The sequence below is a fragment of the Semicossyphus pulcher genome, unplaced genomic scaffold (assembly GCF_022749685.1).
Source record: "Semicossyphus pulcher isolate SPU_LCO1_2020_fin unplaced genomic scaffold, fSemPul1.0.p SCAF_14, whole genome shotgun sequence".
In the NCBI taxonomy this organism is placed as follows: domain Eukaryota; kingdom Metazoa; phylum Chordata; class Actinopteri; order Labriformes; family Labridae; genus Semicossyphus; species Semicossyphus pulcher.
In genome coordinates, this window is record NW_027211648.1 from 24848059 (window position 1) to 24864500 (window position 16442).

The window sequence follows — 16442 nt, forward strand, 5'->3', positions numbered from 1 at the left end:
AGTATAGGTCATAAAGCCCGCCTCCTCCATGTTAACAGATGGGACATGAGTCAAACTATAAAATCCAAATACACGTCATATACATTTTTCTCAAACATGGTTTCTGTCATAGGGCTGTATTAATAATGAAGTATGAACTATTTAATCGCGATTAATCGCATGGTTGTCCATAGTTACCAGTCCATTAAACACAAATTAAAAGCACATTTTTAACCTGTTGTAAATGTACCTCAAAGAAAAGTTTTTAATCCTCTTATCAACATGGTAATGGACAAATATGCTTCCTTTATGCAAATGTATGTTTATTATTATTACAACACTCCAAAACAATGACAAATACTGTCCAGAATATTCTTCAGAATAACCTCAAAGATGCACGCTCAAAAAATATGCTGAAAGCATAACATGGCAAACTGAAGCCCAACAAGCAACAACAGACGGCATATTGACCTGAATGTAACATTCCTAAGTTATAAGTCATTGAGTCTGCAACAGGAGATAAAAATGGCATAATTTTAGTCAAAGTTTAACCACAACCTGGGGCTGTCTGCACCAGCTGTGTGCTTGGCCAGCAAGTGGTATCTAAGACTCGACGTACTCCGGTGGTAACTCCGTCCACATCGACAGTAAATACTAGTAACTTTGTCTTGTCGAGAGAACCATCTCGCAGGGCTTTGAGGCTGAACTTATCATTTAAAAGACCCTTTTCTTTATCCATTTCTTCTCACGGAGGATGGTTTCTGCTTGCCATCCACAACATTACCGCTGCATCACTTCCTGATTTCACAAACTACGGGGCGAATGGAGGGTCATAATCATAGAATGCGCGTGCGTTAATCATGCTGATTTATGTCCAAGTGTTAGTTTAGTTTTAATCAGTTATTTGGTTCTATAAAAAGGGGGTGTGACCTCATGATTGACAGCTCTGTTGACAAATCGGGCACCTGCAGCATTCTGTTCCCGAGTAGCAGAGTAGAGGAGGAACAGCGAGAGGGGGCGTAACTCACACTAACACTACACTCACTGAAGTTTCCTTATCTATGAATATCTGCTTCAGTACAGCACAACAAGCTGTGCTGTTAGATATGTCGACCTGAGGGTTCTTTTCCATTTTATCAGTATGTTAATTGTGTTTTTGTGTGTTTGCGGAACGGGCAGGACATCGTTATCGCGGCTCCAACCACTGAACTCTGCTCAGTCTCTGGCTCCAACTGACATCACCAGCGCAAGATGGCAGCACCCTGGTACGAAGGAGCGTGTTTGAGGTTTCACCTGCCATTTGTCAACGCACTAATTTACAAAATATCATGTGGGTCTTAAGTCCTCTGACTCTCTGCTGCAAATTTAGCCTCCTGAGACCCGAGCTTTTGTTTGGTATGCATTTTATAATTCCTCCTACTTTTTGGGGATTAATAGGACCTAATAAGTATAAAACCTAAGAATTGTCTTTGTGTTACATTGAAAAAGTCCCAATGTCCTCATGTGAGCACCTTGTCATAACGGTGTTGTAGCTTGTTGCTGTTTATAAAATTTGTCACATTTTTCTGCCATATCAAGCTTCAAATTTAATACGCATTAAATAACCAAGTTTCAATCGTAAAATCTGAAGAGGGTTTGTACCTGGTTGAGTTTTCTGTAGAGACCGACTGTAACACATTTTGGTCAGGGTCACGGCCATCTTGAATGTACACTGATCAGTGTCATTTGCTTTTGTGACCACAGGGTGATGGACAAAGTGTCCATGAATGAGACCAGCGGGTCTAAGTTTCGCAGAATTAAATAATATTGTGCTGTGAAGCCAAAATTGAATGTCCCCCGTATGAGGACGCAGGGTTTCAGGAGGTTAGTATAATGAACAAATCATAATTTAAATTCTTATTACAGTGTTATAGAACCCATCAGCCAATAACTTCAGAAAAGTTTTATTCTCATATTTACCTGGGGCTGCTATATTAATTTTTTTTTACACAATTCATAATCATTCCTCATATGAGCTCATGTGTGAGCTTGTCTCTGCCTACACAGTTTCTCTATTCTCGTAGCATTACAAGAAGACTCTATGATTGTTCTCCACATGCATACAAGCTTAATACTTTCAATTCCATTTCAATCAAAGTGGACAATGATGACTCACAGGGGAGCAATATCGCATGGAGGTCTGCATGACTCATCTGCCGGAATCAGGCCTTAAGTGTCAAAGTCCTAATGCTCCTCTTCTGCCTTACCTGTAAGGCCTCTTGTTGTTGCAGCTGGGGCAAAGGGATCAGACACAGTATCACAGGCATCAGTGTTCACATTGGAGAAGTATGAGCTGAGGTGCTCGCTCAGTGCTTTGAAGTGATAGGTGGCTTACTCTCTCACTGAAGCCACAGACAGGTGGAGGAACTCAGATGAAGGAATCATCTTTTTCTCACTCTTTGAAGGCAGTGATTTTCTTGATGATTTCCAAGATGAATGCATAGCATCCTTAAACAGAGGTTGAGGCTGTTGAGCAATTCAAGTATATTGCATACAGCGTGGCATAGCATACATGCTACTTTGGCTGCAAACTCTGGGTTGGAGACAAACTGCAATGTCTGGTCTGTCATAAACTTTGACATTTAATTTTATACTTTTTCTTTGCTGTGCACATCATCATCTGCATTATTTGCTGAGACAGCATGGTGACCACTGCTGGTATCATTCACATAACCTTGATAACTTCAATAAAGTTGATACAAGGTAGTCTTTTGTAACAGTAAATATCTGTAACAAACATGAATTCAGTGAGGAGAGACAATTATATATTTCCCAAGTTTAGAAAAGAATGAGAATTTGCAAAGTCTTTGGTGATTAGGCCCCATCCGACGACTTCATAGAAAGAGGTAGTGAGGCTGAGAGCAGGATAGGATATTCCAGATAGAGTGTAGACACTGGTGGTGGAGGTCAAGGAAGGATGGATGAATGATGTGATGAGGAGTGGACTTCTGAAGAGCTGAACCTGGACACTGAAGAATGGGGTGGAGGAGGGTCGATCCACGCTGAAATGACAAACTGACAGCAGCGGAGAGGAGAACAGATTTAAAGTTTGACATCAGCAGGATGATTGGCTGATTAAGGCTGATTATGATCATGGCAAAATCTGGTTGGTTTAATTCGTACAAGAGTTAACGTCCACGATCAACTGATCAGAGAAGCGGGAAGAGAAAGAGAGAGGGTGTGCGTGAGAGAGAGAGAGAGAGAGTGATATGAATGATAAATTAATGAAAATCTTCTATCCTTGAACTTACTCTGAGCTTCATGCATGCAGTGGAAACTTTTAACCCATGTGCACAATGAGAAACACAAAAAAATATGAAGAACTGAAATTAGACTTGATTTGATGACTAATCTTAAAGTGCTAATCTTGAAAATTTAAGTTCTCATTCTTTTTGGCAGGACCTATCGCGAGAAACAATAATTGCGGGAGCACACTTATCCCATATCCCAGATATCCAGACAGTTGTAACTCGCTTTTGCTTTCCTTTTTAGACTGTTTGCCTTCATCTGAGCGTCGAATTTCTTTGGATTTTCACTTATCTTTGAAGTTGTATCTGTAGTCATCGACCTTTTCTTTGTTTGTTCAGCCATAGTAGATAACTGTTTACTTGCAACACTTGCAGTGACCAGAAAAGCAGCCGCTTAGCTCCGCCTACCCTCTCTGGCAGACGAATCACTGCTGGGTGATGTAAAATGCGTCACTAACTGGGCCCCGCTTGTGATTTTTTCCACGAAAGTGAAGGTCATGTGTCAAAACACAATGCATATATATTTAAAGCAGTGTTCGAGGACAGCTGCATAACGTTAAAAACCTGTGCTTTACTCTTACTGAATGGCATCAGCTCCTTTCAGGTATTGGCGGTGAGTTCCCACCACAAAAAAAAGGAACTGAATTTTTCTCAGCAGATGAAGATAAAAGTGAAGCCATTTCCCATCTTTACTGTTATTTAGGTTGTTTTCTCAGCACTAAATTGTCTTCGAGGGGTACAGCTGGACCATTTACTGGAGAGGCTTTGTTGCTTGGGTGTTAAAAATATAGGTGATTTGTGGAGGGAGCTGCTGGAGTGGACCTCCTCAGATTCACAGACTGCAAGACAGGCTTTAAGACAGGTTAATGATTTTCTGTGAATAGATCAGGTTTTCTTAAAGTATTTAACATTTTTATTATCATAACATCATATTTTGGTATTCTGCAGCAAGTCCATTTATTTTGTTGTCGTATTTGCTCTCTCTTTACTGCAGAACAAAACCAACTTGGTAAATTCACTCAACAAAAAACATCATCCTCCTCCTCTTCCTCCACCTTGAGCCCACCAATCCATTCTTCACCTGCAGCAATTACTTGATCGGAGACTTTTCAGGTTTGCTGGGACAGAATTCCAACTGAATTACAAAGTGCAGTGGCGGGTGGAAATTGAGCACTTCACCCTGATAGCCGGAAAATGATTCACATCCTTGTTGATGGAATGAAGAAACAAAAAAGGAATCCAAGCATAGGGCGGCCCCCCCACAGTCGCTCTCAATATAGTCAAACAGCACGCAAAGAGCTTTCCCGATTATGAAAGAATGGAATTGGGCACTGCTTCCTGTTGAAACAAATAAAACCCCATGTTGAGCATGTTAATAGACTCTACCACAAAGGCGATGGACTCGTGGCTCAACTGACACACCTGAGCGCGCACAATGCAGAGGACCCTCAGACATACTGATCTACACAATGTCAGCCTGAACGTGTGCTTTAGAGAATCTGTGTCAACATTGTTTCAAGTGGAACTGACAGGTGATGTTTGCACTTGAAAGAAATTTCAATAAAGTTACTATTTGCAAAGAAAATACCTCCATCACCAGAGGCCTTAAAAGCACCCTTGTTCATTGTACAACTATACATTTGTGCAATTTAAAGCAATCTACTTCAGTATTGTGCTATTATTCACTATTATACAGTGCTTTAACTAAGAGCATGTAATGATTAATCGCTTAAAGTAATAATCTCAAAGATTTTCATTTAAATAAATGCCTGTTAAGTCACTATCTATTGAGGTAACACAATGGTGATTGAGCCTATGGCCCACTGATGAACGCCTTTGCATTTGCAGAATATATTATTATTATGGACTGGGTGTCTGTGGCGACATTTGCAAAAAAAAAAATCACAAGCGACGCCCAGTTAGTGACGCGTTTTCCATCACCCAGCAGTGATTGGTCTGTCAGAGAGGGTAGGCGGAGCTAAGTGACTGCTTTTCGAGTAAACAGTAATCTACTATGGCTGAACAAACAAAGAAAAAATGGATGACTACAGATACAACTTCAACAATAAGTGAAAATCAAAAGAAAAAGAAACAAACTCGACGCTCACGCTGATGAAGCAAACAGTCTGAAAAGGAAAGCGACCGTTACAACCGGAGCCAAGGATGTAAACAGTAAACAGTAATCTACTATGGCTGAACAAACAAAGAAAAGATTGATGTCTACATGACTACATGATAATGACTTTTTTTTACACAGTTCATAATCATTCACGATATGTGTGAGCTTGTCTCTGCCTACACAGTTTCTCTATTCTCGTAGCATTACAAGAAGACTCTACCATTGTTCTCCACATGCATACAAGCTTAATACTTTCAATTCCATTACAATCAAAGTGGCGAATGATGACTCACGGGTTAGTTGAAGCAAAGGGGAGCAATATCGGCATGGAGGGAGGGCCAAAAGTCTGCATGACTCATCTGCTGGAATCAGGCCTTAAGTGTCAAAGTCCTAATGCTCCTCTTCTGCCTTACCTGTAAGGCCTCTTGTTGTTGCAGCTGGGGCAAAGGGATCAGACACCATATCACAGGCATCAGTGTTCACATTGGAGAGGTATGAGCTGAGGTGCTCGCTCAGTGCTTTACCTTTAAGGCCTCTTGTTGTTGCAGAAAATTGGTGACATTTGGGGGGAAAAAATCACAAGCGGCATCCAGTTAGTGACGCGTTTTCCATCAGCCAGCAGTGGTTGGTCTGCCAGAGAGGGTGGGCGGAGCTAAGCAGCTGCTTTTCCGGTCTCTGCACGTGTTGCGAGTAAACAGGAATCTACTATGGCTGAACAAACAAAGAAAAGATCGATGACTACAGATACAACTTCAAAAATAAGTGAAAAGGAAACAAATTCAACACTCAGATGAAGGCAAACAGTCTAAAAAGGAGAGCGACCTTCAGCGAGGAAAATCAAGAGTTACAACCGTGGACGTGACACATGCTACACTGTCTGGATATCTGGGAAGTGTGTTACTTTGTAAGGAAGCCAAAAGCGGATTATTTTTATTATTTACTCAGTTTCCCTGTCAGACGAAAAATGTACATTTGTTTTCTCAAGATCTTGATTTATTTTTCTCGTTCACTCGAGATAACAACGCTAGACCACCATAACCAGATAATCATAACTTGTATCCCCAGTTGCAAAAGCACAACACAAAGATAGAAACAGGCTTAACTTACCTCATTAGTGTGGGCAATGGCAGAACCGTCGCATGGGCTGTGCGAAGTGTGCAACCGCACAGGGCCTCGCGCCTCCAAAGGGCCTCACGTAGGGTCCGCAGCAACACTCAACACTCAGTGGCCCAATTCTGGGAAAACCGCAGACCTGGCAACCCGTGTCCTGCATTTTTTTTTTTATTACATATGTTTTCAAGACTGTTGTTGACCCACCATGACAATTTAATTATGAATACTCAGCAATCTAACCTAACAAATGAATCTTTTTTTTTTTCACTTTCGATATTGCGTCATTACTTAGCAGGTGCTCCATCTCGCTGCTCACTGCAAGGACGAAGGAGAAGGGGAAACTATGTTGGCTGCACAAGAACGCAACAGATTTCATAAACACAAGTCAGGTGCTTAGAAAAAAAAAAAAATTTTTAGAAAGGAAAGAATTTAATAAGTCACTGCGAGGGTCGCTGGATGTTGTCAACACTTTGAAAGTGTGACCAGCCGATTGTTTTGTTTTCTAGATTACCACAAAATGATCCAGTTATCCTGAAAAACAAGAAGTCGAGATCCCAAGAAAACAACCAGAAATTACTCGTTACCACTGTAAAACAGAGCCAATAAAATGTATGGATTCATTCATTCAACTCTCTCTACTTTTAAAACTAAACTCAAAACCTGCTCCCAAGTGTATGAATAGTTAATCTGTGTGTGTGTGTGTGTGTGTGTGTGTGTGTGTGTGTGTGTGATCACTTGTGCCGATGGTTGTATATGCGGCTTTGTTCATTTATGTTTTCATTTTATTCTCCTGTTTTTTTTTGTTGTTGTTTGATTGCTATGTGGTGTGTCTGATGTACATTTCAATCAGGAGAGGAGAGAGGAGTTTGGAAAGAATGAAATGTGCAATGTCTTTGGCGACTAGACTCCATTGTGATGTCTTCATGTACTTGAAGGAGTAGAGAGACCGACAGAAAGATAGGATACCCCCCTGATGGAGTCTAGACACTGGTGGTGGTGATGATGGTGAAGACAGGATGAGCTGAGGAGCTGGACTTGGACACTGATGAGATGGATTGGAGGTGAACAGGGTGGAGGAGGGTCGCAATGTTCGAGCTGTAACTTTGGGCTCTGGAAATTAGACTTTTTTTCAAAACTTTCTGACTATATATCTTTGGACTTTAATTTATTATCAGCAGATTAAGCTGTAAAGAAAATAATAATCTGTATTTGCAGCCCTAGTTGTGATGATAAAATTCAATGTTTGCAAGAGAGGGTTGATTCTACCCCTTTCGAAGCCTGTGTGCCGGTTATGAGGGTATGTTTTGTATAAAGAGTGTTTCTAATATTGTGTTCTGCTTCTATGACACAATCACAGTGAAACCTGAATACATGACCCAGAGGGGGAGTTCATTCAAAGGTAAGTGTTGAACATTTACTCTCGCGCTGCTCCCTCTTGACAGCTTGCCTTTATATTTTATGTTCTGTGTGTAGATGTAGAGCCTGGTAGGAAAACATGATGGCAGGAAACAATCAAACACTTGATTATATGCATCATAAAGCTGAATGTCATCAGCTCATTCGCATAAGTAACATGATGACGACTTTATTGTACACTGTAATAAATCTGTGTGTGTGCGTGTGTGTCTTTCAGTCATGATCACGATGATTCAAAGGCAGTAAACCCACTGAGAGAAGGACAAAACGTTGTGACCTGTGATCTGATTACACAAGGGGGCCGGAGATATACTTGCATTTAACTATGCCTTCACATGTGCTTGATGGCTGCCCCGCGTGCCCTGCATCTTTTTGGAGCGTTGGCTGTGCACGTCCCAAAAGTTAATGATATGTAGTCGCAAGATGCAGGATGCACATGAAAGGGAAGGGCAGTTTAGAGGCAGAGGGATGTGAAAGGGTCAACACAGCAGCAGGGACAACAGTGGCAGAAGGTTCTGAAGACAAGCTGATAAACCAATTCCACAATTATCAACATCTGTACGATGTGTCATTGCCACTACACAGCGACAAACATGCCTGTCAAAATAGCTGGTAGCCATTGTAGAAGTGGACGTGGAAACCTGCAAAACTAAGTGGAATCGAGAAAATGATGGATAAACGGTACCGATGGTATTTTCTGTCCACTGGTCATCAGTTGCCGGAGCTGGCTAAGACATTTTGTCAGTCATAAAATAACCTCCTCGATTGTCGCCATGTCGATTGCTTACACCCTAAGATACAATAAGATCAGATAAGATAATCCTTTATTGATCCCCTGTTGGGAAATGTGGGTGTTGCAGCAACACAAAGAGAAATAGCAAGTAAGTGAATACAGTATAAAATAAATACAATAAAATACAAGATATATAGAGCTGTTATACAAGTAGGAGTGACAAGTTAAAGATGGGATATGGATTAACGTGACATGTATGGGTAATAGAAGCAACATTTAGCAATATGATATGAGCTGTAAAGTAAAGATATATATAATATAAGGTGCAACATACAGTATGGTATATTACAGAATGAATATGTATATAATGTAGCATGATACAGAATATTAAGTGAATAGTAAGAATGTAAAATATATATACTGTAAAATCTGGTGTGCCCTCTAGAGGTATCCTCCAGTAATATGCGTGGTGCAAGTATGAGAACAATTAAGTTCATGACACAGACAGTTGTGTACGCGAACGCAAGGTTAAAAAGCAAGTACATCTCCGGCCTGAAACATTAGAAACGAGTTGCCCAATATTTTCTGTCTCTCTTCAATCGTCTTATCTAATAAAGACAAATCACCATAAAAAAGACCACTTGGTTATTTAAAGCACTGTTACTTTAAGGAATCTTCACTCAAGTAAAAATAAAGTATGTAAGTTGAAATGTATTCTAAGTAAAGTGAAGAGGGGTGTGTAAAGAGAATTATGGTTCTGGAGAGGCAACAGTTTCTTAACATCCATGAATAACAGTCATCAGTAATCAGCACTCGAGCTGGGGTACCACAAGGTTGCGTCCGCTCACCTTTGTTGTTCACATTGTATACCAATGACCATATTAGTCATCAGGTTGATTGTGCATTAATTAAATTTGTAGATGATGTCGCTCTGGTAGGTCTTTTAGAGGACAATGAGACCAATTACAGAGCCAACTTTTATAGCTGGTGTCTAAACAACTCATTGATTTAAACGAAGAAAACTAAATGAAATTCTTTTAGAAGAGATCCCACTCAGTCCACTGTAATTATGAACAGTACAGATAATGAAATCGTACAGGAGTAAGTACCTGGGCACAAGTATTGATAACAAACTGACATGTGAAACTAATACCAATGCCAGATCAACAGTGTCTCTTTTTTTTAGGGAAACTAATGTTGACAGTTCTAATTATGGTATAGTCATTCATATATTTCTGCTTTTGTAAATTCAAAACAGTAACAGTATGTGTAAAGTAGTCTATTCACTTTAGCTCCCTGTATCAGTTTAATTAAAATCAATTTAAGGTTTTAACAAGGAACCCCTGTGGTGCTCTCACTTTCATGCATTTGTTTAACATGAGGCTGTGAGACAGTTTCCCCTCTCTGTATAAACCACTGTGTCGGCATCGAGACACTGATTTGAACTTTCTTGTTAATTAGGTCTCTCAGAGTCCTCGCCTGGGACTGATACAGATTACACATGTTGAGTGTTGTTAGCTTTATTGTCTCTTTAAATTTCTCTAATTAGCTCAGCCCTACTCGGGTCTTTGTTTGGCCTTTAGTTTGTTGATAATCTTGACCGGAAACTCATTCTGGTCAGAGCGAACTCTACAGCTTTGTTGTGAACTTCTGTCTTTACTGCGCTGTGAACAAAACTGATCTGAACCAGACTCAGAACTGGTCCTGAACGAATTTTTCTCTTAGGAGGTGAAAGACAGGAAATAAAGAAATACATCAAAAAGAGAGACTTAAAATTAAAGAAAACATTTAGGCTAAAAAATAAAGTTCATTAACATGTCACAGTGTACCCTCACCAGAATTAAACAGGAAAACGAACAAACTATGATCATTAAACAATCAAAACTGACAAAAAATAAAAATAGCCACTAAGCATTGTAATTATTGTGAAGCTATAAATAGAATTAAGAGCAGAATGAACGGCAGAGAACAAAGACGTGTTTAAACAAAAAAAACTCCACAACAGCTGCAGCCACACACACTATTATTGAAGCAAAAAGAGAGATGCACATTTTTTACGCATCACACTGAACATGACGCTTGGTTGTTGCCTAGCAACACTGATGTCCTGCTCTGGAGGGGGAGCTACAACTTCAGCATCACAGTGAGTTTGTTGTTGTACTCGCCTGTGTGAAGTCCTCTCTGCAAGCCAATCTCAAATAGAGGCCAACCTCTGACAAGCATTTCCAGAGTACAATAGCACTAATGGTGTTGACCCAGTGCACGCGACCAATTCGCGACTGGTCTTCAATCAGCCCATGTCACTCCATTGCTCATAACCCTCCACTGGCTCCCAGTCGCCGCTGTTGCTTGCTTACAAAACAGCAACAAAAACAGCTCCTGCCTACCTGAACGCCCTCATCCAGGTCTACACTTGGGCTACCAAACTCCATTCGGTCCGCAGAGTCCCTTCCTTCTTTAAGAAGAAGCTGAAGACCCAGCTCTTTCATGAACATCTCTGCACTTTATGATATTGATGCTATTGATGATGATGACATCGAGGATGTAGTTTATGCTGACTCAGATTTACATGATGATGATGATGACTTTACTGATCTTGTTGATGTTGCTGATGATGATGATTATTGTTATTAAAAAAAACTTACTGACTTTGTTCCCTCCTGTCTTGATCGTTGCTTGTGTTGTATTAACACTCAGATGTATGTTGCTTTGGACAAAAGCGTCTGCTAAAGGAAATTGTAACATTGTAACATTGTAAATGCATGATTATGACATAATGAGGGAGAAATGCTGTTAAAATGTCCCGCCGCTTGCCTGGTTCGCTAAGTTTCTCGGCATTGGGCAGCGAATCAGTCGCTTGTAATACACAATGAATGGGGGCGAATTTTCAGCCAAATCAGTTCTCTTTCAGTGGGTCCACAACTTAATCCATACCCCTAATGACATAAAGGCCAAGCCACTGTATTTAGACTCCGCCCCCTAGCTTGTGCCACACTTGCGACCTTCCGCCTCCTCATATATGGAAGTTTCACCTAAATCACAGAGAAGAACACTTTTTTTGTGCTAATACTGTGGTATCATGCCGTCTATACAGTGGAAGTGGAATTTTGTTTGCATTTGAAACATTCAACAGACAGCTATGTGTCTTTCCAGGAACAGTACCCCCATTACTCTTAATAATACACAGGACATGTTGAAAGCATAAAAACAGTGATAGGACATTGTTTATTCATTGCTGAAGAATTCTTCCGTTTGCTTTTCTCGTGGCTGTGAGTACCAAAAGTTAAAATCTAAAAATAGATGTTGAAGTGTGTTGGAATGAGCTGCAGAAATCTAAAGGACAGATATGATAAAGCCTCTGCACATGACAAAAAACCACAGGGGACACCTGAGAAAATATGGATTTTTCTATTTTGGGAAATTTGGTTATTTTGGTCATCTTTTATTTATAAACCTGTCTAAAAATGTAATTACAGAGTACCTGCATCATCTGATTGTATAGGAAATAATTACACACATAAAATATGATACGTAACTCCACAATCAGAAATCTTCTTGAACTAGCTGTATTGCAATGTGTTAAGCTGGGGTACTTAAGTCCAAGGGTGCATCATGAGCACCAGGGAAACATGAACTGTGTAGAACATTGTGGGGACTAGTCATAATGACCTGCAGTTCCACATTGGCCAGACAGAACTCATGCATCGTTATGGTACAGCAGATGCCTCAGACAAAAACGTTCACATAATAACAGCCATTCTGGGCTCCAGAGATGTCTGTTAATGTGAGTGAATTATGATAAGTGCATCTGGTTCTTTAGTTCCTGTGAAGGTCAAACATGTATTTATCCACCACCATTATCCTTTGCCCACTTAAGATATGAATGAAGAGAATCCTGTGAAGGATTTTTGAGTCATGGTGTCAAATGAGAGCTCCCAGATTTGTAACATTAAGCAGTGTATCCACTTTTTATAGCAGCGTGTGCTATTAATTGTTCATCAAAGTATTCACCATGTACTTGTTCACATATCAAACAAGTCAGAACAAAGACTAAACCTTATATTTCATTTAACATAACATTATTGGAAATGATAACAAGGGTGTGTAAGGGTGATTCAAGCTCCTCTCTGCTATGTGTTGGCCTCATGCATCCAACTTTCTGGGTTTATTTCCACTATAATGACCTTCTGTCTGTTGTTATCCTGCTGAAATCTGGATTTGTTTGATTAGAATTTTTTTTCTGCTTAAAGAATAGTCCACAGCTGGAACTGTGTCCAGTTAGCTGTTATAATTTAAGCCAAACTCCACCTTTCCATTGATGGCGAAGTGAGACAAGATTAGCGGGACCACGTGATTGGCCGCAGCACCTTCTCTGAGTTTTCTGCACAGTAACTATCTTAGTCTGTGGACATTTTATTTTCAAGTAACAAGACTTTAAAGGTGCACTGCGTAACTTTCAAAAAAATCCTCATGCCTGGCGACACTGTCGGCCGTTGGGTGAACTGCAGTAAACCTTCTTGCACGCGCTCTTTGGATTTTCACTTATTTTTGAAGTTGTTGTTTGTTCAGCCATAGTAGATTACTGTTTACACTTGCAGAGAACTGAAAAACAGCCGCCTAACCTCTCTGGCAGACCAACCACTGCTGGATAATGGAAAGCACGTCACTAACTGGGTGCCGCTTGTGATTTTTTCCACCAAAGTCGCCACAGACACCTAGTCTGTAATACTGCAAATGCAAAGGCTTTCATCAGTGGGCCATAGGCTCAATCACCATTGTGTTACCTCAGCGATAGCTAGGGACTTAATGAAAATCTTGAGGAGTATAACTTTAAACACTGTTGTATTTTCATACTGTGTTCCCTTTAGTGTTTACTTCATGTGTCTGCTTTTTTCCCAGCTATTAAAAGCTTTTTTGCTTTTTCCTGTGCTGTTTAGTTCTTCTCTTATTTAAATGTTTTTCTTTTTTGCCACGATGTCAACAAGCTGATATTAAATGTATCTGAGTTCCTTTTGTGGATCAATATGATTAGGTGTGGTCTTCCAGAGTGATGGCAAAAGCTACTACGCCAGTCTCCAATCAGGATGTATTCGCATGCAATGGCTATGCCTTTGGGAGCAATTTGGGGTTCAGTGTGTTGCCCAAGGACACATGTAGACTGTAGCAGCTGGGGATCGAACAACGAACCTTTGATTGAGAGACAACTGTAGAAGTGGCCATCTGATATTCCAAAATTATAGACTGTAGAATGCAATTGACCAATCAGAACCAAGTGTCAGAAAGCTGTCTAGAAATCATATGTAAAAAACCTTAAGAGAGCATATTAATATTTCGTAACATGATCATACAAGTCAAATCTCCTCAAATGTGAAATCTCCTTCCTCAAGCTGGATTGCTGACTGTGTTAAGTTAGGACAAAAGTGCCAGGGGGCACCATCATAAGTTGCAGCAGTGCTTTTTAATTAGCCAGTCAACCCACAAGAACAACACTTAATTTCCAAACTTTGTTGAGAGCATTGTTCTCAATGAGAGACCACAGTTGGTATGGCAACAAGAAATCAGGCCGGAATGGCAGAGTGCAACGTTTGTGCAATCAGTCGCAAGTGCCAAGAGAAACATTTACTTTGGCTTTGACACTCGGCTCATCCTGATGCTCTGATTTATGATACATGCTCGTGTCATGGTGAAAAAATCTGAGGCTGCATTACACTCTGTAGTTTTACACTGCTTGTATTCATTTTGTGGCTTTATTCGTTGAAAAAAAATCTCGAACTCAGAACAGCCTAACCCTCTGACCTCCTCCATATCTGATCTCTCTCCGTACGGACCTGTCACTTAATGCAACGTTGCATGAGTGGATAACAAGTGCAGCGCTGAAACAATAACTGTGACTGCAGCATATGAATCAGTCCTTTCAAGAGCTTTTTTCTCTGCTGAAACATGAACAATTGCGCTGGATCTCTAGTGTGGCATATAGCATGAACAACCCATTATGTGGCAGGTCAACCTGGCAGATTACCTGTTCGCTGACAACATGAGAGCTCTGAGCATGCAGCTGTGTCAGATATAAATGGACTTGGATCGCCTGTGGTTCATCACGGTGACGCATATCTGAGCCAAAGGCTAACCGGAGTGATGTGTTCTCACTGTCATCTTCATAAGTGCATTATCAGCTTTCATTCATTTATTTCAGCCGTGCACTTGTGTGGACTTTTGATATTTGTGTCTAATCGAATCTTCTGGTTGTTGTTGGTAAGTGTATTTTTAGAGCAATGCAGTAGGTATGACGCAGGGCACAAGATTTATGTGTGTGTATGTGTGTGTGTGTGTGTGTGTCATTGTCATAGAAACTGTTTGCTCTAATTTACTTACCAACTAAATGCTTTGAATAGAATAGTATTTTGGTCTCAGCAACAAGTACTATCAACACTGAAACAGGAAAGACCAGTAAATAAAAAGTGTTTCAAATCTTTAAAGGAGCTATGTGTAACATTGACAGCTAGCGTCTAAAAAGAGTACTGCAGTCCAAATTCAAAATATTGGACAGCGCTGTCTCCCCGCGTCCCCTCCTCCCCAGATTCGAATGTTAGCCTTTCCTGCTTCAGCGTTCCGACTGTGGTCGGAAAGCACAGGGGAGACTTATCGGTCTGCCCCAGAACGCTTCAGTCTTGAGGAGTACGTGGCTTTACACACAGCCTTACTGTGCAGTCGTTCTGTTATTTTCAGTTTCCGATAACGCTCTCCGCTGATCCGCACCGATCCCCATTTACTCTCGTAACTCATGCGCACACACTCACTTCCTGTCTCTCTCACTCACTTGGTCCACCACCCACACTCACGCATTCAGCTTTTCCCAAACAGAGCTGCGCTTCTAGTACAACATGAAGCTCACACGGGTTGCCAGGTTTAGGACACTGAACCTACACGAGCGCAAGATGTATGTTTCGACAATGACAAGCAACGAGTCCTGATTGCCAATTTGTTTCATATCTGGCAAGCCGGGGTGATGAAATGGGCAGTGGGCAGGATATACACTTTTGTAACAAAATTCTGTTTCACTCAGATTTATAGGGAACAAATCAGGCAGGTTGTTATTTTCAAGGCAGGTTTAAGATGGATGTAATCCCTTGAGTGATCTTAGGTAATGACATGACTCATGTCTCCGTGAGAGGGATAATCTGAGAGGTTCTTATTTCTGCAGTAATGATCCTTCAGCTGTACAATATCTGCTTATTACACAGCCTATTACAGTTTGAAATAATGTGATAATGTCAGTATTTCTCTGTGATTTAGCATGCTATTTTTTCTTTTTAGCGTCTTTCCTCGGCAAGACTTATGGAGGCCGCACTGGCCATGTCTAAGTGAAACTTTTGACAGTACCATTAGTACCATTGACCAGACCCATTAGCTGAAAGAGCAACTTCAAATCGGCAGAGGAGAAAAATCTCTAAAGATGATGAGATGGGCGATGGCAGGATAAAGTAAAGAACATTTATCAATTGTTAAACAGGCCCAATTGTTATTTTCTGGTAGTAAGTTAATAGTAATGTTAGGAAGCGAAAGCCTTGACGTCATATCTGTATGAAAAACACAGATTGGGGGTAATTTCAATGTAATTGTAGTGAAAATAGGGCTTTAGAAAGCAAGACTTCTGCAGGTTGTAAGTGGTGTGCAATTTAATATCTGACCTCCCTGTTATTGACGTTAATGTTCATGCTTGTAGATCACAGGGTTCTGCATTTCATTATATTTGCCCTGAGTTTAAAGAAAGACATTTTCTTACTTAACTCTAAAT